Source organism: Anolis sagrei, chromosome 2 (genome assembly GCF_037176765.1).
Source record: "Anolis sagrei isolate rAnoSag1 chromosome 2, rAnoSag1.mat, whole genome shotgun sequence".
NCBI classification, from domain to species: Eukaryota; Metazoa; Chordata; class Lepidosauria; order Squamata; family Dactyloidae; genus Anolis; species Anolis sagrei.
In genome coordinates, this window is record NC_090022.1 from 252,112,902 (window position 1) to 252,137,963 (window position 25,062).

At 38.9% G+C, this 25,062-nt stretch overlaps 1 long non-coding RNA gene across 2 annotated transcripts in view; it reads right to left on the bottom strand.

Moving 5' to 3' along the window:
- Window positions 1-5,286: 5,286 nt before the first annotated feature.
- The window catches only part of LOC137096437 (uncharacterized), a 56,585-nt gene continuing 36,809 nt past the window's right edge, over window positions 5,287-25,062 (bottom strand). Inside the window, exons 4-5 of one of the 2 annotated variants that reach the window (XR_010909474.1) lie at window positions 6,598-6,781; window positions 5,287-5,758 (exon numbers count right to left, since the gene is read on the bottom strand). This is a non-coding gene — a long non-coding RNA (uncharacterized lncRNA). Of the gene's footprint in view, window positions 6,782-25,062 lie in introns of both variants that reach the window. The other variant, XR_010909473.1, reaches the window with a different exon arrangement.

A 25,062-nucleotide genomic window follows, 5' to 3' on the forward strand; every position in this document is an offset into this window, starting at 1 on the left:
GATGTCACCTGGATGAGCAAAAGTTGGAAACCACTGCCATAGAAAGTCCAGTTTGTTTCTTTTTGCGCAAGATAATTGTAGTGATTGATTGATTTTGTTAAATTTCTATCCTGCCTTTTCATTACAACAAAAATATGCTGAAGCAAGCTCCCCACCTGACTGATGCCAAAGTGAACAACAAACGTTTAAGATATTGATCTTTCACCCTACCATACACTTTGTATTATATTAAATTCAATTTAATTTTTCAACTATATGAACAGCATATTGGAGGTATATTTGTTGATTCTGCAAAGATTTTTTGATGGTGACACTGTCTCCCAACCTCTCTGCTTTATCATCCTTCTGCCAGCAGAAAAATATGTTATTTTTATTCAACCATCCTTTGACAGATGGAGTGGTCAGATTTTGAAAGTACTAGCTATTTTATTCAGGTTTTTTCTGTATTTTTAGGTGACTCAGATATTATGTTATGCTTTAATCAAGACTATTTATCAGATGTAGATGCCATGACACAGAGCAATGTTTTCACTAATGTTAATCCATTGGGCCATACTGTTCAGTTTTATTAGCTTTGCGACTATAATGCAGGAAACTACTAAATACTGTTTATAAGTAATGAGAACTGATATATGCTTTCCCGATAGCACTGGAACAAAGTGCAGCTTCAGCATGCATTATGTCTGGGTTTTTTTAATGGTACCTATTTGAACACCACTACCTTGCAGATTTAGTAACTTGCAATATCTCTCAAACTCATTATTGGAAAATTAACAAGATCTCACTATATATCGCTATTCCACTGTAGAACTGATAGGGTGTTTATATAACATACAAGTGGAACTAACAGGCTTAATGCATGTCTTACTCATCGATCTGGTCATGTCCTTTTTTTAATTTGTGAAGCAATTGGGAAAAAAAAAAGGCTTGCATAGTTTGCATGCTACCATCCCTGGAGGCATTAAAAGGCATCATACATCAAATCAGCTTTTTCCTACTGAGCGTCCCCTGAAAGTACAACACCCATTACACCCATGTAACAGAGGTCCCAGAGGATCATGACAATGGAAACTACATCTGAAGGGCTCTGGGATGGGGAAGACATTATGGAATTTAGTTTGCAGAATTATTTTTAATGGATGATTTCTCAAATTCCTTTAGTGATTTTGGAGGTATGTGTCATGGCCAGCAATGAGTCTGGCCTGGTTTGGCTGTTACTGGGTGCTTGGAAGGGTCAATCTGATCTCCCTCCCCAAGGAACGCTTCACAGGCTTCTGTGATTATCTGCATAGGCTTAATGAAATGAACAGCAGCTGAGATCTCTGGATAAATAAGTGGTCTGGAAGAGATAGCTCTTTGGGATAATATTGTACTTTGGTATTCACATCTTGGACTTTGGCTGCTACCCCTGGGTTAGAACTCTGAACCTCAACCTTGTTCCTGAAATTCTGTTTTGGACTCTGTTGCTCCTGTAACCTTATCATGGACCTTAGCTTGGACCTTGTGGAATCTGAATCTTGGACTATTTTTCTGGCTTTGACTTATGGACTTGGACTTCAGTATGACTCTTGACTATCTGGCTTGACTTTGGAGCTCTCTCCTCTTGAACTCTGGAACATTATTCTAAGTGAACTCTTGGCATCTGACTTTTGGACTGCAAACTTGGCTACTGTTTATTTTTGCTCCTGGACTAGCTTTGTAGTACTCTTAGCATTAATTGGACTTTAGACCTTGATTTGTGTTACCCCAGCCATGTGCTGTATTTCTGTTTTATTATCCAGATCTTTGAAAGAGTCAGGTTTTTAGTTTCCTGTTTAAGTAAATATGGTCTTGACTCATCCTGTGTTTGTTTGATAAAATTCAGCTCTTCTTACTGGGGGAAAGCCACCCGCAACATAAAAATGGGGGATTCAATCAGGAGATAAAAATTTAAAATGAAGGCACTCTTTTTGTCATAAAGCAATCTTCTTTGTATCTTAGCTTACCACTAGACTTACACTTCAGTGTGCTGGCTTTCACAGCTGATAGCTATTACCTTTTGGGGCATTTGGGGACACTTTTTCTACTCCTGTAATTCTGGTCTACACCAACTTGAATTTTGATATCAATGGTGTTGGGGGGAAGAAAGCAAATAGCACCTTCAAAACTGATATATTTTAGTACGAGCTTTCATGCATATCAATGAGCACAAAAAACTAATACTAAAATAAGATGTAATGGAATAACAGTGCTATGTCAATGTAGTATAACTGTTATCAAGATGGTAAAAGTTACTTAAGAGGATAACAAACAAGTTATGAAATGCTGCATTGCTTTGTCTTTGTCTGCGTCTACAAGGACCAGGCTTTGGTACAGCAGGTTAACCACCAGCTGCAGTAAATCTTGCTAGTCGAAAGGTTAGCAGTTCGAAGCATGGGTCAGGGTGAGCTCCTGGCCTTTAGCCCAGCATCTGCCTACCTAGCAGTTTGAAAGCAAAATATGAGTAGATAAATAGTTACCACCTTAAAGTGGGGAGGTATTTAAGGCACCCATAAGGAAATGCCAGAAAAATGCTGATGATTCAATCAAGGAGAAAGTTTATGAACAAAAGTACTTTGGCAGGGAAGATGGAGCAACAGCACCCCCTGTGACTGGAACCGAGCACAAGCTTCCAAGATGCTGAAGATGGGAAAGCCTATAAAATACCTCTATCTATGTACAGTTGTCTGTCTTGTCAGTTTATAACGTCATTGAATGTTTGCTGTATATGTGTTCTGTGATGCGCCTTGAGTCCCCTCCAGGGTGAGAAGGGTAGAATATAAATACTGTAAATAAATAAATGAATACAAAGAAGGACAAACAAACTTTTGCATCTTGAACTCAATTAGTCCCAATTGAAGTCAGAGGAGTACAAAGGGGGGAGGGAGAAGAGATAAGCTGGGGCATTTTTAAAGCATCTAAAAAAGTGGGACAACACAGGGGACTGTCCCTGCCAAATAATTTGGTTGGTATGCTATGACTGTTAAAGTGGAATTATAATAATATGGTATGGAAGTGCCCATAACAAAAGATGGACCTTTTTAAAGGATCATCAAGGCCAAGGGAACAGTTGAATTGTGAGATGTAAACCAGGAATGCTCCTCCCTATTTGTTGCAGTTGAGAAATGGTTAAGGGTTGAAAAAACAGCTTTCCATACAAAACCTCCCCCCCCCCCCCGCCCCCATTCCTTGCAGATCTTTCTTCAGCCAACAAGTCTACAAGTAGCATGATTAGCTGTATTTTTTCATTACCTTTGTCAGGTTTTTGTTTTTCCTGTGTGTCTGCCCATGCATGTATGAATATGCTGTCAGTCAATTGGTACCATGCATGGGCAGACACACAGGAAAAGCAAAAAGACAGTAGATCCTGTATCATTTGTTTTAGGGGCAGGCCTGCAGAATACACTCATTCTGCTTGTGGATTTTGAAAAGAAGAAAGCTCTCCAAATGCTTTTTGTCAAGTCACTTTTCATAAGCACATTTAACATGTTTTCCAGAACAATGTTCTCCTTTGTAAGTTTGTAGAGATAACTCAGTATAACAATTTAATCTTTCACCCACACAACTGCAGAACCGTTTAGGAAAGCCGTAACCCCAGAGAGAGAATATGATGTGAACTGGTGTTTTAATTATACTACATGACAATCCAGTGTAAAATGAGTGTTCATGTATGCTTAAAGAAATATTCTTAATGAATGAATGTTTTTCCATCTTGTCAGTGACTTTTGATTTTTTTAAAAAAGAGATAAAGCTTATTTCATGCCTCCTTGATGTTGGTGGGCTTTGCCTGCTTGAAGTTTCTCAGATAAGTCATTCAACAACATATCAAAGTCAGTAAGATTTGTCTTCCTATGCTATAATAATATTTTGTGTCATCCATGGAAAATCACAAATGCATTATGTTTTGTACAACTCCCAGAATTTGCGAGAGTAATTTTAGCAAAATCTTTATCACATACAAAGAAGTTATTCATTATGGGCAACAAGTTTAGATCTTTTGACAGCTATAAAAGATTTGAATGTGAATAAGCTTTTTGTCTATAGATGCAACTCTTTCACTGTTTCAATCCCTTTAATTCAACTAGGACATTTCTAATTAACCCTAGCTTCCTGTTTTATAGAAACTGGGAACATGTGATTACCAAGCTCAGAACAAACCAAGCTCTGAAACAAGTTGTTTTAAGGAAAGAGAAACAATTGATAAAACAATGAAACAATGGTAAACTTGATGCTGGAATTTGCAGTTCTCCTAAGCCCCGAGGGACATCTGGTGAGCTAGCTAACCTGGATAGCAAATCAGGAATCAGGAACCAAAGAATCCACCAGGATGAAAGCGAACGACAGAGGCTTTATTCAATTTGCACAAAAGGGACACGTGTACAGTACAGGTGCTTGAAGGGTACAAGTGTAAAAATATATTCACAGGCAGACATCTTTATACACAGGTTTGAGTTCATGAACATTTGCCTTCCTTTTATACAATTTAATAATAAAATAAGAAAAATGGAAGAGAAGCAGTATTTGGGTGATGTCTAGTAAGGGAGGGGGAGAGAATGGAGAGATATGAGAGAAGGGTGAAGGGTGAAGAGTGGGGGCCTTGCCAAGGCTGAGCAGCAGCTGAAGAGGTCATTTGCAGTATTTTAGTATACGTTTTACTTGTTTGATTATGTGTACACTTGCAGAAGAAGGAAAATAAATTTTAAAAATAAGCAGAAGGTGAGAGATGAGGGGAGGGGAGGGGACATACATAGTAGTCAGGGAAAGAATGAAAGAGATACAAAGTGGCTGGGCCAGGGAAATGGAGGTACTTTGGCTACTATGTGGCCACCGGCTGGCGGGGGAAGATGATCAGCTCTGCAACTGCAGAGGGTCGCTGGCATGGACTGGTCTGAGCCGTGCTGCTGTGATGTGGATGTGTGGGGGTCTGGGCAGGCCTGTAGCAAGGGGGGGGGGGGGGGGGTTAGGGGTTCAACCCCCCCGAAATGTTTCAGATTTTTTAAAAAACCCCAGTTTACTCATGAATTTTAACTGGTTAACCAAATCCCCATGCTAAGTCTATGAGATGCAAAAAATTAAGAATCCCTCCAGAACTGCAAGCACTATCTCAAGAAAATATTTATTTATTTATTTATTTATTTATTATTCGAACTTATATGCTGCCACTCCCCTGGGGCTTGGAGCGGCTTTCAAGAACAGGCTAAAATCGAACACAATTTAAAAACAATTTAAAACAATTTAAAAATAACAATATTAGAGATCAAAGTCCCGTTGAAACAGATATGTCTTACATGCCCTGTAGAAAGCTGATAAGTCCCGCAAGGCACGGACTTCAGGTGGCAGAGTATTCCAGAGTGATGGTGCCACTGCTGTAAAGGCTCTGTGTCTGGTTGCTGTTAGACGCACGGTCTTGAAACTGGGAATTTCCAATAGATCTTGGTCCTCAGAATGGAGGGATCTCTGGGGTTGGTAGGGGGTGAGGCGGTCCCTCAGGTACATCGGCCCCAGACCATGCAAGGCCTTAAATATTGACAATTTATTCTCTGGAATACTCTGCTACGGCCCTGGGTCTGGGGGTCATGACAGGTGGATTGCTGCTGGTCCTGGGAACTCAGGGGACCACAGGAGTTGGAAGCCATTCTCAATTCATTTTGGCCTCCATCCTTGGGAGAACTACAGATTGCAGAGTCCACATTCTGTGTATCTTCTATTAAAGGGGGAATCTGGGGTCCATGATAACAAACTGAAAAACATAGTGTTGAATTCAGATACCCCACTAATAGAAAGATGGGTTTATCATTAAGGTGAGATACCAGACCACTAGTATAACAAATTCAAAATTTATATTGTAAGTCCGCATACTTTTTTTTATATTACCCTTCTTTTCATCATGCATTTCTCATGTTAATTTTTACCTCTATGCAATTGTTAGAATCAGTGCACTGGGGAAAATGAAGTACACTACACATTGGGTTTTGCTCCAATATTCATAAGGATTGTTGTACATAAGCTACTATTCATATGGGTTTCTCTGAACAAAACATAAAGGCTAAGCCTGTACATAAGTATGGATGAGTGGAATGTGATATTCCTTACAGAGAAATGAGGCTTTTCCCAACTCCAACTGTTACTGACTAGGAAGTAGCTAATGAAAGGAATCACCTGCCTGTGAGATCAACTGGTTATTTTCCAAAGAAACATTTCCATTTACCCAGTTTGTGTAGGGCCTCTTTTCTTATAGTTCAATTGTCTGTTTGGACATATGTTTGTTTTAACTTCTGTAGCAACAATATCAGAAATAAGGAAGTCAAGAAACCTAATTTCTTTCATTTTGCTTTCTGCTGACACACTGATAGCTGGTGAGAGAACTTCTGGCTCAGTCAATGCTGGGATTGTTCTATGAGGTGGTGCTTTACTAATAGCTTTATTATTTACCGTGTAAGCAAAGGAAGTACTACAGCTTAGCAGGAGCTCAGAGAGATCCACTTTCAGCCTGAAACGAGGCCACTGCAGAGAAACAAGTAATTAAAGGGTACAATGCCTGTAATCAATTGCACACAGGTTATCTTTGATTGCTCTTACCCAGGACAAGGTATCCACCTGCCTTGCCAGCCAGGAGGGGAAAGAAAAGTACTTCCATTATCTTTTGTTTGAAGCTCCTTTTCTGTGAAAACAAGGCCATTCTTATTTGAAATCTCCCCATTTAATTAACTGGGTCCAAATGCCTGCTGAAGATGATACGTCCCATCAAACATGGCCCTGGAAACTGCAAGGGATGGAATGAAAGAAAGAAGAGTTCATTTTCTACAAAGACTTCCCACTACTACCACCTGCCTACTTTCTTGTTCACATATGCTGGAAAGATGAGTCACTCATGCTCTAACATCCCTTGGCCCTGGAGGAATAGCTGCTTTTGAAATCACATATATTTTTTTGTTACAGAACATTGTTTTAAGGAACTGTAGGGAAAATCGCCCCCATTTGGGTTCAAGAATGGAGGATTTGAAGACAGCAGTTAATTTAATAGCAAGCTGGTGCAGATTTTTAGCATTCAAACTGAGCAATCTGAAACTGATTCTGGATTTTTAAAAATGCTTCCAAGATGTGGATGCAGAATCCATGGATACAGAGAACTGACTGTACTAACTAGTGGTTATTCATAGCTTTTATGGACATTACTTTTTCTAATGAATCCCTACACTTATTCTTCAAAAATTACTCAACTGCCTCTAAAGACATCTGACCTCATCAGATACTTTTCAGTGGCATATGCCTTCCCTTTTGCGAATGAGTCTGCCGGCTCCCATCCAATGATGTAGAGTTACTTCTGTTAGGGTTCCATTGCAAAAGTGAAAGTGAACTAGCATATGTCACCATGTTGGCAACATGGGAAGCTTCCCATGTTAGATAGAAATCAACAGAAGGGAAGCAGGGGATGGACACTTTACCCCCATGGGATGAGGTGGGGGGGGGAACCTGAGTGAGGTGGGATGTGGGGTAATGGGTACCCCTTCCCCCCACCCTTTGGGCACTGCTGGATTCGCCATGATGCATGACAATTTCGGCCGTCAGTATGATAAGGTCCATTGTCTATGGGGAGATATAGATGTCATATGGATTTGGGGCCAGCTTGGCCATTATACATAGGTAGACATTTTCCTTCAAAAATTCAGCTGCGCACATCATCAAGCCCAAAAGACATGCTGTTTCCTAATTGTTTCAAATATTACTTGAACCCTAACCTTTCTGTGCATTTTCATCAGAACACATACCATTATTTAAACATTATTTCTGATGGATGACTACTTGCGCCACTCATTAATTGTCAGTAAATGTGCAATTAGGATAATTGAGGCGTAATTGTGATGAATACCACAAGGTGATCTTAGAAAAACCTCCATGTGTGTGGCTTAAAAATGCGTTAGGGTTTGGGGGGCAGAGGGAGATTGGTAGAGGATTTATAATATAAATATGATCACAGTTTTTAGAGTTAGACAGTTGTAGCAGATCAAGTGATTTTATAAAGTCAATCTACATGAATATTCTAGTTGCTTCTAGAAATGGGAAAAAGAGAAAGTGTGTATAAGTCTACAGACAAAAGTTTGTGTAATGATTAAGAAGAATCAGAGCCACTTCTTTCCTCTTTATTTTCCTCACCCCCCACCCCCCCTCTCTCTGTTGCCATTGGAATCTTAATCTCTCTTTGATGCCTTATTTATATATCTGCATGGAAACATGGAGTGTTCTAAATTGCCTTGTGGCACTGATGTAGTCGGTTTCCTGCAGGGCGGACAAAGTGGTAAACATGCTTTAATTGAGATGTCTTCCACGTATGTGCCAGGAGTTCTTGCAAAATAAAATTACATCCCTTCAGCACAGTGTATTCACTCCTTATCACATCGGCAACAGTGTGGGAGTGATAGGATAGAAGATGGAAGCACAATACCCAAGGCCACATAGTCAGGGAAGGCTTAAGACAGCAGCATTGTTATAACACTTGGACATCTGTCACTTGAATAGTTACATGATAGAATTTGGATATAGTAACTCTTATTGTACATTGGCTCTTTGTCAGCAAAGGAAATTTGACTGATAGTAAGTATTTTTAGTCTTAGTGCTATTTCAACTTTGACTTAGTTTTCAAATAGCTGTATCTCTCACACTTGATACATAAAGAAATTGCTCTGTTCTGGAATTCCCTACTAGGGACAATAAAGTCTAAGCTGGCTCTTTTTCTGTTGTTGTTCCATGAGCCGGCAAAGACTTTTGGATTAGGGAAGGCATTTGGGAGCCAACCAGTTGTTGAGAAAGGAGCTTCTAAACAAGTGGATGCTGTATTTTCTCCCCCATCCTCATTGATGATTGTGAATTGTATTATTAACTTAATTGTAATTTAAGATGTGAATTTGCTTTGTATTTTTACTGCATCTTTGTTTTGTTATATTCTAAGCTACCCCAAAGCTGGTTTCACTGCAGTGATGATGATATTCAAATATTCCTTCTTTGCTTTTTTTTTTTTTTAAAAAAAACCTCTAACATTTATACCAGTGGTTTCCAACCTTGTTTTCGATTAGAGACCACTTTGACCAGGGACCACTCTCCAACATTAAATTCAAAATGGTTATGAATCAGTTTTTGGCCAACTTTAGATTTGGTTTGGTTATTTGGGGTGCTGATTCAGAAAATCGCATTGAATAGACCACGCCAACTCTAGTTTCTGATACAGAACATATGGCATCCAGTAGTAACCATCTGCTCTCCCACAGAAAACCATATTGAGTAAGCCTCAGCACTATAAGAGGGTTTCACAAAACCAGTCACTCTCATTGTAACAGTGTAGTAATGGTGAGGCCACAGACCACATTTTAGTTCTTGTGGACAGACCGCAGGTTGGGAACCACTGGTAAATATAATGGAATGCTAGCATTCCAGAAGAATTTGGATAATAAATTATAGCCTAATGTATAATTATTATATAATATTATTTGATAAGGGCTACAATTAATCCTTTTCTACTTCTTTAATATACTGCTCACACCATGATAGGTTGTTAGACAATCAATTGATTTTTTTTCCTTCAAATTCATCCTAGTTACTTTATCTCTCCCTCTTTCTTTCCCTCTTTCTTCCCCACTTTCCCCCATCCGGTTTTTAGCAACCCTCAACCTCTTTTCCTCAATTCTTATTATATTGGTAAGGTTGGATGGCTGCAGATGTAATAGATTGCATTGGGGATTTCTGCCTTCTGGACACAAAAATCTGTGCTCTGCCATTGATATTTGGAAAGCACACTTCTTGATTTGGGTGACAGGACAGCAGAGAGGAAGCAGAGAGGCCACAGTGATTCAGTTGTGCAGAAAAAATGTTTTGCATATGTTCAGAAACTTTCAAACATTTCATGTAAAGAATTAACTCACTGATATTTGCAATTAATTCTTTATTTCAATACTTGTAGGAGATCAATGCTCTCTAACTGAAATAAACCACTCTTTATTAATTTTTAAATGAAGTAAAGAGATTATAAGCCTAAACCCCATGGTTTGGGACAGCTTTCTCCAATTAGATGTGCTAGGCTTCTATCATCCCCAGGCACCAAACCAATGATGGTCTTTATACTACTTGTGGGGAAAAATTCCAGGTGGGAGGAAGTTAACTTTAAGAAGTAACTTTTGAACGAGTCATTCTCTGTAAATTGCATGGTTTGGTCACTGAAGGTATCTTAATCTACTGAAGGTATCTCAATGTCTTTGGATTCTTTTATCATCAGACACCACCACTGGTACTTGAAATTAAAAACTTAGCAGCTCTATTTATTCTACTTTATGTGGTAGCTCTGAAAAATGACAACAATAAGAAAACAGTCATACACATTTCTGGATAGTTATGATTAGACATGCTCTGAATCAAAACTTTTGCCATCAATTCCTCTCTATCGGAAAGTTCTGATTACAATTATGGTAACAATCGTGCATGCGCGATTGGTGGGGATGAGAGACAGGGCCTTCTCAGTGGTGGCTCCTTGTCTGTGAAATTCCCTCCCCAGCAAAATTCAATCAGCCCACTCTCTCCTGACCTCAGGAAAAAAACCTAATACATGGTTTTGGGACCAAGTCTTTGACCAGTAATTGGAGTAGTGCAATAAGTGACCATGACTGAATGTGATAGACAAATTGAACAGCCTTGGATTATGATTTGGATTGAGTGATTTTAATTGATGTTTTAATAATTGATGTTTTAATTGCTTGGATTTTAATTGTTTATTTTATGGATATATTGAATTGCTGCCTGTTGTAAGGCCACCCTGAGTCTCCTTCGGGGTGAGAAAGGCAGGGTAAATATGTGGTAAATAAATAAACAAACAAATAAACAATGGATAGGGAAGGCACAGGGTGTAACTATATATAGATAAAATGAGAATAGATGGGGCAGAGACAGAAAATAATTGCTGCTTTTAGCTATATATTTGCCTGACTAGCTAACCATTTTTGTGGCCCAGTAACCTATCCTCTGAATACCTTATTTATCCTGACATCTGTTTAAATCATCAAGGTGCTTTAGGGTAAGTCTTTCCTTCATAAAAAAAATCCTGAATTTCTCTTACAGCAAATTCTCTACTGTACATTTTCTCCTTATGCTAAGACCTCCAGCTGTGTTTTTCAAATAACTACAAGAGACCTAGTTATGGATGGAACAGGGTATGGTGTTTTGTTTGAAGGTATAGAAAGCATGTTTCCTGACAAGTTTTCTAGTCTGAAACAGAGAGAAAAAACTCACAGCACCTTGCTGGAGATCCACCTCAGTGAAATGCCAGACCTGTCAATCAAAGTGATTTATTACATCCTCAATTCCCAAGTCATTTGTCTGAACAGAAGCTGAAGTTTCTAAAAGCCATTAGGAGTCTTTTAACCTAAAAATGGCTCTGCACAAAGAAGCTTAGCAGAGGAAATTATATATTCTGAGCAGCAATAATAATGTGATGTGGACCCTCTTGTAACACTGCAAGCTTCGCAGACCTTTGGAGATGAAGTTATAAATAAACATTATTAATGGGCTCAGCTAATAAATATTTTAACATGGGCACAAACTTATTTTTGTTGAATGCTTACCGATATCACCAAATGTCAAATGATATTTAAGCCCAAAGAAAAAAAATGCAACAACCTTCTATAGACAATGTTCTTCTGCTTACAAATTATGCTCATGACAGGAAGTACTTGAGATTGGGTTGTTGTAGGTTTTTCAGGCTATATGGCCATGTTCTAGAAGCATTCTGTCCTGACATTTCACCTGCATGTATGGCAAGCATCCTCAGCGATTGTGAGGTCACAACCTCTGAGGATGCTTGCCATAGATGCAGGTAAAACGTCAGGAGAGAATGCTTCTAGAACATGGCCATATAGCCTGAAAAACCTACAACAACCCAGTGATTCCAGCCATGAAAGTCTTCAACAATACATTATACTTGAGATTAATTTCTATGTATATTTGCTCACTTGTCTAAATCCAGAGAAAGGTAAGCATTGTGAGCATTTCAGTGGAAGAACTTGGTGCTTAACTCTTTCCAGTTTGGATTAATGAGATACAAAAGGATTTGGTGTTGATCTAGTGCACATGTGTCAAATGCAAGACTTGTGGGCTGAATCCAGCCTGACACATCATTTTATGTGGCCTGCAAAGGCTTTCAATGCCATGCCAACATACCATAGTTACATTTATATAGCCTTATCATTACAAATGGCCCTTTGAAGGCAAAGGGTTGACATGGCACCCAGTGAAAATGAGTTTGACAGCCTCGGTATAGTGGGAAGAGAGAACTGAAGCATGCCTGGTTGGAACCATCCAGCCATTGCTTAGAAAATGCTATGAAGGAAGAGCCTATTAAGAAGAAAAGATACATAACTAAAGCTTGTCTTTGACTGATGACAGAAAAGAAAAGAAGACATAGAGATAAGGACAATCAGCTGGAGGAAAATATAGACTTCCACTGAATTTCTCCCTAGAAGTCTCTAGGTCCTCAAGCATTACTGGAGGAAATTGGCTGTAGAGTCACAGTGGAGGATCTAGAGCAGGCATGGGCAAACTTCATCCCTCCAGGTGTTTGGACTTCAACTCCCACAATTCCTAACAGCCTATCTAGAGTTTTTGAATCAAATCAGTGAATAGCCAAATCCACAAATGTCAAAAATGCAAATGTGGAAGGATAAGTATATTAATGAACTTCTACTTGTTTATTACTTTTGTATAACTATGTCTGGCCCTGTTAGGTTTGATAGTCTAGCAATGGTTACTACAGTGAACCACTGAACCACACAGCAAGAAGAGGACCAGGAACCCAAATCACTAGGGGGCCAGCCAGGATTAGGGATTTATTGCATGTTCTTTATGACATGCAATATTTGTTTCTCCATGCAAGATACTCCACTTTGGCAGAAAAAATGAAATGCAAAGATACAGAATGGGGGACGCCTGGCTCGAGAGCAGTACGTGTGAAAAAGATCTTGGAGTCCTCGTGGACAACAAGTTAAACATGAGCCAACAATGTGATGTGGCAGCAAAAAAAGCCAATGGGATTTTGGCCTGCATCAATAGGAGCATAGTGTCTAGATCTAAGGAAGTAATGCTACCCCTCTATTCTGCTTTGGTTAGACCACATCTGGAATACTGTGTCCAATTCTGGGCACCACAATTCAAGAGAGATATTGACAAGCTGGAATGTGTCCAGAGGAGGGCGACTAAAATGATCAAGGGTCTGGAGAACAAGCCCTATGAGGAGCGGCTTAGGGAACTGGGCATGTTTAGCCTGAAGAAGAGAAGGCTGAGAGGAGATATGATAGCCATGTATAAATATGTGAGAGGAAGCCACAGGGAGGAGGGAGCAAGCTTGTTTTCTGCTTCCTTGGAGACTACGACGCGGAACAATGGCTTCAAACTACAAGAGAGGAAAGGAGATTCCATCTGAACATTAGGAAGAACTTCCTGACTGTGAGAGCCGTTCAGCAGTGGAACTCTCTGCCCCGGAGTGTGGTGGAGGCTCCTTCTTTGGAAGCTTTTAAGCAGAGGCTGGATGGCCATTTGTCAGGGGTGATTTGAATGCAATATTCCTGCTTCTTGGCAGGGGGTTGGACTGGATGGCCCATGAGGTCTCTTCCAACTCTTTGGTTCTATGATTCTATGATTCTATGATTCTATGATTGACTAGAGAAACAAAAAGAGCTAAAGAAAATAAAATACTCTTTAAAAGGGAAATTTTAGAAATAAGAATTAGCTAACTATAATTAGTTCTTTCTGTTTTGAGCAGGATGCAGTCTGTATTTTTTTTAAAAAAATACATTATGGTTTTAATGGTCTTACAGAGTTTTGAAAGGGGTATTTTTTTTAGATGACAATGTGTATTATTTCATTTATATTCTGCCTTTGGCTGTGTAGAAGCATGGATTTTTGTCCTAAAGTCCTGTTTTATTGGCACTCTATTTCAGTTCTGGCCAAACAAAGAAAACTACATCCTTCTGGTTTTCAATAGAACCTCTGCAGAAAACGGTTATCTCCATTTCCTTACAATCAAATCTCTCTTTCTCTAAAAGTATATATCTAAATTGTAAGCCTGAGGACAAGTTTGTTGTATTTTTATTGAGATGCAAGGCACTCTGGGAGCCTTTTCAGCTGTATTGCAGCATATAATAATGTACTGAAATAAGAAAGCGAGAGCAAGTGAATGAGAAAGACTATGGGTAGGTGTGTTTATGTGTGGAGTCATGCTTAGGTACTCTGAACACCCTCTTGAAATGCTTTTAGTCTGAATTGAATCTGCAACAAGCACTTTTAAAGCTAAAAAAAATCAGCCGAGGAAATATATATCTCTGCATTTGCAAGGAAAAGTTATTTCCTGTTGGCCAGGGCTGCCATCTTCTCTACAATTCAATGTAAGTTAAAGGAACAGGAAATAGATCAGCCAAAATATTTGGCCACAAATGAATAGCATTGCTCCAATACAGATGGAACTCCAGATAGCAGCTGAACTTAACACATATTAGGATGAGCAAAAGGTATATTCCCAGGAGTCTTGTGACCAGATGTTGACTAGTTTTGCTTGTGCTCTGCATAGACTCCAAAGTGCCTTTTAGATAATTCAGTTAAATTGGATGGCATGTGAGAGTGCTATTATTCACTGGGTGACCTCTGTCTAATGTCTAACATCTGACAAAACACACTTGCTGAACTCCCAGATGTGCATCACCAGTCTAGTGTGGTACACATCAGCAGTACATGGTTCGTGAAGAAATACAAAAAGATGTAAGAAGTGGAGAACTTGTAGCAGTGTGTGTGTGTATTCAAAGAATCTTGAATGCATTCCTAATAATTTGATAAAATTGCCTCTATTTATGACCTCAGGGAAATCCTATACTAATGTCAGCTAATCATTTCATCTCTCTGAAAGTTGTGCACAAAAAAAGAACTGGTTTCAGCAAAATAATTTGAAACTAACTAGATGTAACCATTATTTCGGCATTGAATCAGGTGTTATTTGGGCATTGAATTAAGCATGTGTATCACCTAGCTCCATCCCCTAATATAAGGAGCCCCCAGTGGCACAATGGGTTAAACCCTTGTGCCAGCAGGACTGCTGATTGACAGGTCAGTGGTTTGGAGCTGGGGAGAGTGGGTTGAGCTCCCTGTGTCAGCTCCAGCTCCCCATGTGGGGACATGAGAGAAGTCTCCCACAAAGATGGTAAAAACATCAAACATCTGGGCATCTCCTGGGCAGTGTCCTTGCAGACAGCTAGTTCTCTCACATTAGAAGCGACTTGCAGTTTCTCAAGTGGCTCCTTACACAGAAAAATAAAATCCCCTAATATCACATGAAAATAGGTATACTATTTATTCAGTTTATATCTCACTGTTCTCCCAGCATGGACCACAAGGATTCTTGCATCACAGATTGAGGTTTCATTTATACTACATCACTAGAGTACATTAGCACCACTTCAGTAGTTGCTTCCTACGGAAACTGGGTTCTGTGCTTCATTGAGACACTACAACTCTCTGGTACAGAATTACAAATACCTATTGGAATTTCAATTCAGAGAATTCCATAGGATTAAATTGTAGCAGTTAAAGTGCTATAGTAAACAATATGGCCAATATGGCCAAACAGACAAAATTTCACAAACAAAAATACTAAATAATAACTTAAAAATACTGAAGCACAAAAATGACAATAAAGCAGATGATATTGTATGATTCTTCTATACACTCAGTTAATCATCAAATATTAACCACCATAAGCCTTTAACTTATATAGTTTGTTCATGTGCAGCTCATGCTTAGTTGTAGACAGTGACACCATGTGCAGCTATAGATATTTATGTGCTGTATGTAGACATCTAGATGCTTACAGGCTAAATGGAGGGCTGCACAAACACAACAAGGACCAAATACCGAAAGCACAATAATCCCAAAGGGGACGATCTCAGGGGATTACGTACCTTTCCACTAATGCACAGAGAATGGGAAATAAACAAGATCAGCTTTGAGCACAACACCACAAATATGATGTCTTAGGCATCACTGAAACCTGGTGGGATGATTCTTATCACTGGAATGTAGACATCAAGGGCTATAACCTCTTTCACAGAAACTGAACAAAGGGGAGAGGAGGCGGAGTAGCCTTATATGTCAAAAATTGTGTCCAATTCTGGCCACCACAATTGAAGAGAGATATTGACAAGCTGGAATGTGTCCAGAGGAGGGTGACTAAAATGACCAAGGGTCTGGAGAAAAGCCCTATGAGGAGTGTCTTAAAGAGCTGGGCATGTTTAGCCTGAAGAAGAGAAGACTGAGAGGAGACATGATAGCCATGTATAAATATGTGAGGGGAAGTCACAGGGAAGAGGGAGCAAGCTTGTTTTCTGCTTCCCTGGAGACTAGGATGCAGAACAATGGCTTCAAGCTACAGGAAAGGAGATTCCATCTGAACATTAGGAAGAACTTCCTGACTGTGAGATCTGTTCAGCAGTGGAACTCTCTGCCCTGGAGTGTGGTGGAGGCTCCTTCTTTGGAGGCTTTTAAACATAGGCTGGATGGCCATCTGTCAAGGGTGCTTTAAATGCAATATTCCTGCTTCTTGGTGTGGGGTTGGACTGGATGGCCAATGAGGTCTCTTCCAACTCTATGATTCTATGTGTACAATGCCAGGATGCTGGGTTCTGGCTTGTGGGTTGCCATACTGTTTGAAGCTGATCCTGTTTGAAGCAGGCTGGTTCTGCCAGCAAACATGGATGCCTAGAAACCAGGGAGGGAGGATAAAGGAACTGATGGGATATAAAAGAGTTTTCTCAGTGAAGCCCTATGGCCAATGTATATCTGTATGAGTTGGAGTAGAGCTGAATGGAAACAACATGTTGTAGTCTTTTTATTGTCAGCCAAAATTTCCCAACTCCTTATTGGAAAAAGTAGACTGGCTAATGTAGACATGGACAAACTTTCTAATTTGGGGATCTCATTCTAGAATTCCCTGCTAAGAGATCTGGCTGATGGAAGGAAGGAAAGGAAGGAAGGAAGGAAGGAAGGAAGGAAGGAAGGAAGGAAGAAGGGATGAAAGGAAGGATGGAAGGAGAAACAGGTAGAGAGGGAAGGAAGGAGGAAAGAGAGAAGGAAGCAAAGATGGAAGGAAGGAGGGATGAAAGGGTGGAAGGGAATGGAGAGTGGAAGAAAGAGGGAGGGAATAAGGAAGAGAGGAAAGAGAGAGGGAAGAAAAGACAAAAGGGAAGGAAAGAAGGAGAAAGGGAGAGAGAGAAGGAGGGAGAAAGAGGGAAGGAAGGAAGGGTGAAAGGGTGGAATGAAAGGAAGGAGAAAGAGGGAGGTAATGAGGGAAGGGAGGAACAAAAGAGAGAAGGAGGAAGGAAGGATATGATGGTGAAAGAGAGGAGGGCCTGAGAAAAGAGCCCATGGGTCCGCATCTGGCCCCCGGGCCTGGGTTTGCCCATACGTGTGCTACTGCAACTGTCCCCCTTCTCTCTCCTCCTCCTTTCCTATTTTCTCCTTAGCTCACTTTAATGAGTGCAAACAGAGTCCAAAGCAGATTAGTTTGTCCTCAACTCAGCTGGGAGGAGCAGGGAGGGAGGGGACCTTGCACTTGCCTGTAACCTCAGGTAAAGGAAAACTGCTGCAAATTCGTCTAGCTTTTGTGTTCTTTCTGATTAGCAACTTGACACCACACAATAACTAATTAAACAGATGATCAATCACATGTGTTCTCTTTTTTGGGAAATACTAAGGAAGAAAAAGATTCAAATGAACTGAAGCAATGGAAAGATGATGCAACCTGCTCCTTAGTTTTAGAAAATCTTCCAGTTACGAGAAGCACAATACAGGATGAAACATTCTTCTCAAATAATAAAAGAATGGAACGGGGGAAATCCACTTATTTCATCGTTCAGGTATGCTCTAGCGGCTCATTGTACTCAATTCTTTAACAATGATTGCAGTAATAATGACACCATGGAGGATTTGGTCCTTGAGAAGACTTGAACAGATGGGGTCTTGGGAGATTTAGATCAACAATAAAAAAGGTATTGTGAGATAATTGAAACAAAAAAAGTGAAAGATGAGTGGCAAGTGAATGGAGATATACTTGACATTGATGAATCAGTTCAATAGAAGCAGAAAGTTACTAAAAAGAATAAACACAAAGTTCAGAGCAGTGGCAGATTTGACATTCATTGAGATTAATCTTTTTTTTAAAACTTGAACTCTGTTCTCCATTGAGCACAACATGAGAACTTCCTTTTTTGACTCTATTTGAAAAGATATAAAAACAACTCTGATTAAGCCAGTTGGAGCATTATGAAGCATAAATTACTTTTACACGCTCTTCTGTAAGTCTGCACACAAAACCTTCTTCTTCTTAACCGCAGACAAATTATTTTCCATTTACGATGACTTACAAGCACCCTCTCATCAAGTCCTGCTCAGGTCTTGCCAACTCAAGACCATGCTTCCTTGGTTGAATATATCCACCACAATTGAAGAGAGATATTGACAATGTGTCCAGAGGAGGGCGACTAAAATGATCAAGGGTCTGGAGAACAAGCCCTATGAGGAGCGGCTTAAGGAGCTGGGCATGTTTAGCCTGAAGAAGAGAAGGCTGAGAGGAGATATGATAGCCATGTATAAATATGTGAGGGGAAGTCACAGGGAAGAGGGAGCAAGCTTGTTTTCTGCTTCCCTGGAGACTAAGATGCAGAGCAATGGCTTCAAACTACAAGAAAGGAGATTCCATCTGAACATGAGGAAGAACTTCCTGACTGTGAGAGCTGTTCAGCAGTGGAACTCTCTGCCCTGGAGTGTGGTGGAGGCTCCTTCTTTGGAGGCTTTTAAGCAGAGGCTGGATGGCCATCTGTCAGGGGTGCTTTGAATGCAATATTCCTGCTTCTTGGCAGGGGGTTGGACTGGATGGCCCATGAGGTCTCTTCCAACTCTATGATTCTATGATTCCTTGCAAAACTACAACCCATAAATCCCCAAAAATGGGGCCACAAAGTTAAAAGAGTCGTCAGAATGCTACAACTGTGTAAAACGAATACAGCCTGAGAATTATGGAAATGAATTCTTATGAAGTGTAAATGAGGATGCTGTAAAAATATTTGTTAAATTGAAAATAACAGATGGTTTACAGGTTTACAGCTTTCTAGATTTTATTTGTACTATAATTTGACAATAGAATATTTGTGACTACATAACAGCAGTGTACAGTACAAGATTCATTCTTCTCTGGAATGCGAAATTGTGTATTATAAGAAAAGATAGCTGATTGCCAACAGATAAAGCAGAATGAGATTTAGATAACAGTACCTGTTGATGATTGTGAATCTTTGGCTTTAAAAAAATTACCACAGAAAATTATTCTGCCAAAGTAGACAAATGCATTTAGTAGTGGGTTATTATCATTTCCTTTTATTGTACGTTGTCATTCTCATACAATGGTAGCATTCTTTGATGCATCTGAAACTCCAGTTAAGTGCCTGAGAACACTTATGAAATTGATCTTAATCACTAGTACCTAATGTACCTTTTATTGCGTGAAGATTTTTTTTGTTAAATACTTTGAAAGCTGCTTGGTGAAATTTAACAAAAAAAGTAGTGTCCTGGTTATGTGATAGTAGTATATTTGAAGAAACAAGAGATCGCATGGCGTGCTGATGGGATCATCAACTGCCCAGGAGAAAGAAGGTTACATCCAACACTGGAGTAGTTCATGGAGGAGTGCATGAATGAGATGAAAACACAAACACCATTGATCCAAAGATAAAGTACAGAATTTTTTCAAAGAAGATTCCTCTGAGCAATAATTGGTCATTGTTCCTTTGTTTATTTACTCTTAAATTTTCTTTTCCTTATAAAATGCTAAAGGTACCCGAAGAACACAAAATACAGAATTGAGAAAAACAACAATCAATGAATGTAACTATATACGGTATAAGGAGCCATAACATAATAGACAGTAGTATCACGACTGGATAAGAACAGATAGCAAAGAAAATACCATCCAGTCAAAACACATTAAGATAAAAATACAGATTAAAATACCGAACAGGAGAACGAGATGAATCGGCTTAATGGGATGACACATTGTTGTATCAGTCTTTATAGTAAATTGCATTTTAACAATGTAGAATGAAAAGACCCGTTTTCATATTCTTGTCTATTTAGTGGTATAACCTTTTGTTTTTACTTTGTATCCGTTGTGCACTCTTGGCTTTTATTGATTGCCACTTAAAAATAGAGACTAATTCAAAGGCTATCAATGCCACATAGCTGTTTCTGAGAAAGCTTTGTCTTCTACGTAATCAGGCCTGTTGCAGGAAGTCACTTATGTGTCTTTTGGTGGGTTGTCCAGATTTCAAGAGGGCTTCTTATGCCATTAATAGGACTGCTGGTTTTGGTGTAGGACTTTTTTGTTCTGGTTGATGGGATTTCTCTCTGAATCTGCATACAGTACCAAGACCTGAGCTTGGAAAATCTATGCTTGGATTTCCACAATCATCCAGGCCAAGCAGCCATTGGTCATGCCTGTTGTATCATTCTGGAAGTTGTAGTTCAAAAATAACTTTTTCAAGCTCTACTGAAGACTGGACTTTGCTATACTGTGGAGCCAATTGGTGTCAGTTCATCAAGTAGGCTGAACAGCTGCACCATTGGTGGTAAATGGCCATCTTTCACTTTTACTACTTCAGAATGGCATTTAACTGGCCCAGAGCAAGTGGCATGCCCACCCTGCCTTCCAACACATCTTTACTGTTCTCTATTCCCAAGTATCTGCTGCTGCTTTACTTTGTCTAATAGCCTTGAAGTGAGAAATAGACCTCAATGTCAAGGAAGGCTGACTAATGTTCTGTGTTGATATTTGAAACACATTAGTGAGTGACTCGATTCTATGAACTCTATGGTGTTAAAAGGGCTGGAGAAAAAGGAAGTGAGGGAAAAGACAGCATGCAGAAGCTTTGGTGGCCAAGTTTTGTCAAATTCCACCAGGAGCTGTCATGAATCAGGGAACTTTTTCTTAATGGTTATTAGGAGAATGACGTAGGATTTGGAGAACTTGTTTTAGAAGACATGCCAATGGAAAAGGAATAAAGGAAATGGAAGGCAGTCCTAGTGAGGAAAATAAAGTTTGTTATTTGCTCTGGACATCTTCTTACAAAATTATATTAAACTGTAGGCACCTTATTATAGCAAGCTCTGGTAAGGAGCAGTAAAAGGTTAACAAATGAGAGAAGCAGAAGATGCTGATCACAGCTTGAGTCAACTGTATTTCTTCATTTGAAAAGCCCAGAAGAGTTAATTTTGGCCATGTTTTCTGCAGAATTCTGGGAGGCGAGAAAATGATCAAAATGTCAGGGAGGTTCTAATAGTTGTCATCCCAAGAGAAGTGAGGCTGGTAGCTCCAATATCATTGGGGTAGTTCATCTACTCTGACTTTTACCCCAGGCAGTTTAAGTCCTGAATCTGAAATGAATTCATTACCTCATCCTTCACCATCATAGGAAGTAAAAGTTCATGTATCTGGTTCTTTCTGAGTTTTTCTATCTTCTTTCTTCTATTTTGTCTTTTTTCATGTGCTATCTATTCAATTTCCTTAGGCAAAAAAGAGGTCAATTTCAAAAAGTGAGAATGAAATCACATGCCTTGAAGTACAGAGGACATAGGAACTATAGCTACTGACAGTGACATACACCAAAGATCACATTTCCCCCCAAATGTGGTGTTTAGACATTATCCCACTCCATCTCGTGGCATGGTTACTAAAATGATTCGAAATGGCTAACAGTACAGTAATCATGTGATAACATGTGACTGGAGCAATAACTGAGGTTCTTGTTTTTGCACATTTGGATGGAAAAAGCAAATTAAAATAGCAATTATGACACTGAGGATGAGCTCAGTGCTTGGAAGGGGAAAAGTCACATGAATACAATGTACTATGTTGTCTTTTGGCTTCAGGCTGTGGGGGAACACAAGAGACCTGGTGTATAGGAAGTAAGAAAATATAAACTGCCCATTTATTTTTTTTAAAAAAATTGTCAAACAGATAATAGAAAGTGTGCAAAATATAGAAATATATGTCATACTTTTCCTTTTGCATTACTATTTGAATCAGTGGCAGAATATCTTACATCAAAAACTAGCAACCCAAATTCCAGATCTAGAATTTGAGCCTACATGTATGATTACATTTAGATTACAATTAAAGGACTAGTAAGGTTAATTATCCCGTATAAAAAATGCTCAGGACTAGAAATGTTTTGTACATTTTTTAAAATTTTGGAATATCTGTATTTGTGTGTCCACATATAATGAGATATCTTGGAGATGGGACCCAAGTCGAAACATGAAATTTATTGATGTTTCATGTACACCTTATACACATAGTCTGAAGATAATTTTATACAGCCTTTTAAACATTTTCGTGTGTGAAAAAAGTTTGTGTGCACTGAACCTTCAGAAACCAAAGATATTACTATCTCATACGCCCATTCAGCCATTTTTGGATTTTAGAATATTTCAGACTTTGGAATTCTGTTTAAGTGATGCTTAAAGTTCACTGTTCTAATCATGTTGACCAATTGTGTACTGAAAACCTGGACTGGGGAGATATTCAGATAAGAGTTTAGAACCCTTGGTTCAATAATATATAATGACTATCAATGTTAATGCATTTTGACCATTGTTTTCAACAGATGCATGTTCTCTTGTTTATATGTTTGCTTTGAACAACATATTTGATTTATTTGTAACATGGAATGCTAAATTTCAATAAAACTCCCAACACAGTTCACAGCAATTCATCAAGGCAGAATACTGTCATTCTCCAGAATCATGGTTTTTTGCAGAATCTGTATAGTTGGATTACAGATTATCATTGTCTCATGATCAAACTACAACGCAGCAAAAGAGAACCAATGAACTTGGATTGTCAGTAAAGTGAACCAATTTGGGAGGGATGTGGGATGTAGTTATTGAAGTTCACAAAGTGTACATTAAATCCTAAATTTAATTCTGACCACAACTGAAAGCCTGGCCAATACCTTCAATGCACTGAAATTTTCATAGTATGGTCAGGAAACACTTTACAGATTGTTCAACTTATTTTTAAAAAAATAATGTATTGGTGAATTTGCTTTAAATAGAATATTAAATATAATATAGAACATCTCCTAAATACCCTCAAAGCCCCCAAACTGTTTGTTAATTTAAAATGGGTACTTTTTCAGCCACAAAAATGGTAAAAAATAGGTCAAAACTGCTCAAAATAAGTCAAAATTATGCCTATCCCCTACAAGATGCACACATACTCCAAAACATGAAAAAAATGAAACCGGAAATGACATGACATTACTTTTGGTCATTTTAGGTGTGGCAGTGTAGCCAACCAGGAAGGTACAGAGGCAAAACATGGCTCCAACTCCTTCACAGTTGCCTACTCCAATGTAGATTAATATCAGTAATGACTAGAGACTCCAAGATTAGTAGGCTTAATGGATTCACTTGGGGCTTTAGGCTTTTAATGAAGCTATCCAAGGTGCTGATATTATTAGGAGGTTAGGGTTCAGCATCCTAGATAATTCATTTATCAGATACTGTGTATCAACAAACAGCTAGACCAGCATTTCTCAACTTGGGGGTCAGGACCCCAGTGGGGGTCATGAGAGGGTGTCAGAGGGGTCGCCAAAGACCATCAGAAAACACAGTATTTTCTGTTGGTCGTGGGGATTCTTTGTGGGAAGCTTGGCCCAATTCTATCATTGGTGGGGCTCAGAATGTTCTTTGATCGTAGGTGAACTGTAAATTCCAGAAACTACAACTCCCAAATGTCAAGCTCTATTTTTCCCACAAACTCCACCAGTGTTCACATTTGGGCATACTGAGTATTTGTGTCAAATTTGGTCCAGATCCATCACTGATCTAGATTAACACAGCAGTTGGGGCTATAACTGTCCTCAAAACCAGGAATGAAGGCTCAAGTAAATCAAAATGCAATTATAGCATTCTGAATATCAAGGAAGTATACCTACTTCCTTCACATCATAGTGCTAAGTGTGCCTCTTTGAGGATGTTTGACATTTGGGATTGTAAAACTGCAAAGAGCCTCTTTTAAGCAAACCAATTTGATTTTTTCTTTTTGGGATGAATTTATTATCATGAAGTTAATATTTGGCTTTTATAGCTCAGAAGGCGGTGGGATGAACTTTTAAATTAACACATGTACAATTGCTACAGGTGGACCAGGAACAGGCTGGTACATCTCTTCCTATATTTAAAGGACTCCTTTAGAGAATGAGGGATTTCGGGTATCACTTCTCATGACCTGAATATTTGAGGAATTTCACTCTTGAGAAAGCTTTTCCTTCCTTGTAGATATAATTATTAGGGAGGTTTCTTTTTCTTTTTAAAAATGCAATGAAAAAAGAAGGTAAGAAAACATATCTTCTTTACTTTATCTAAATTTTAGAGTAACATAATGGCATTTTAATACCAAGAACAAGATTGTTTGTGTTAGATTATCTAATATATAATATTTCTGTTGTTGTTTCATGCACACTTAAGGAAAGTGCATGAAGGTGTTAATTTCATACATGAGAAAACCCAAGTAGTGCAGATTGGGAAAAATATGCCCTTTGTAACATAATTTTAAAATGGAAGGGGATGTATAATCTTAAAGCGGTGAAGCAGCTGGTAGCATTTCACAACACAACTGGGAGGTCATAATAGTGACCATATTGTAATCGTTAATTTAGAAAGCCAAGGTTTGTTACCACTGTGGTATAGAAACTATCCAAAATTGGCACTACTTGTCCAGTTCAGGATTTATATTTTATAATCATTGCAGTCAGTACATGCCCTGAAATAAATATATTTGTGTTTTTCCATATATAGTGTTTAAAGCAGCTTACCTACTTTACAAAGGACAGCAAAGAATAGAATTAAAAAGATTATAAAATGATCAGATCAGCGAACACTAACAGCTTTACAGAATGGATTGCAATTACA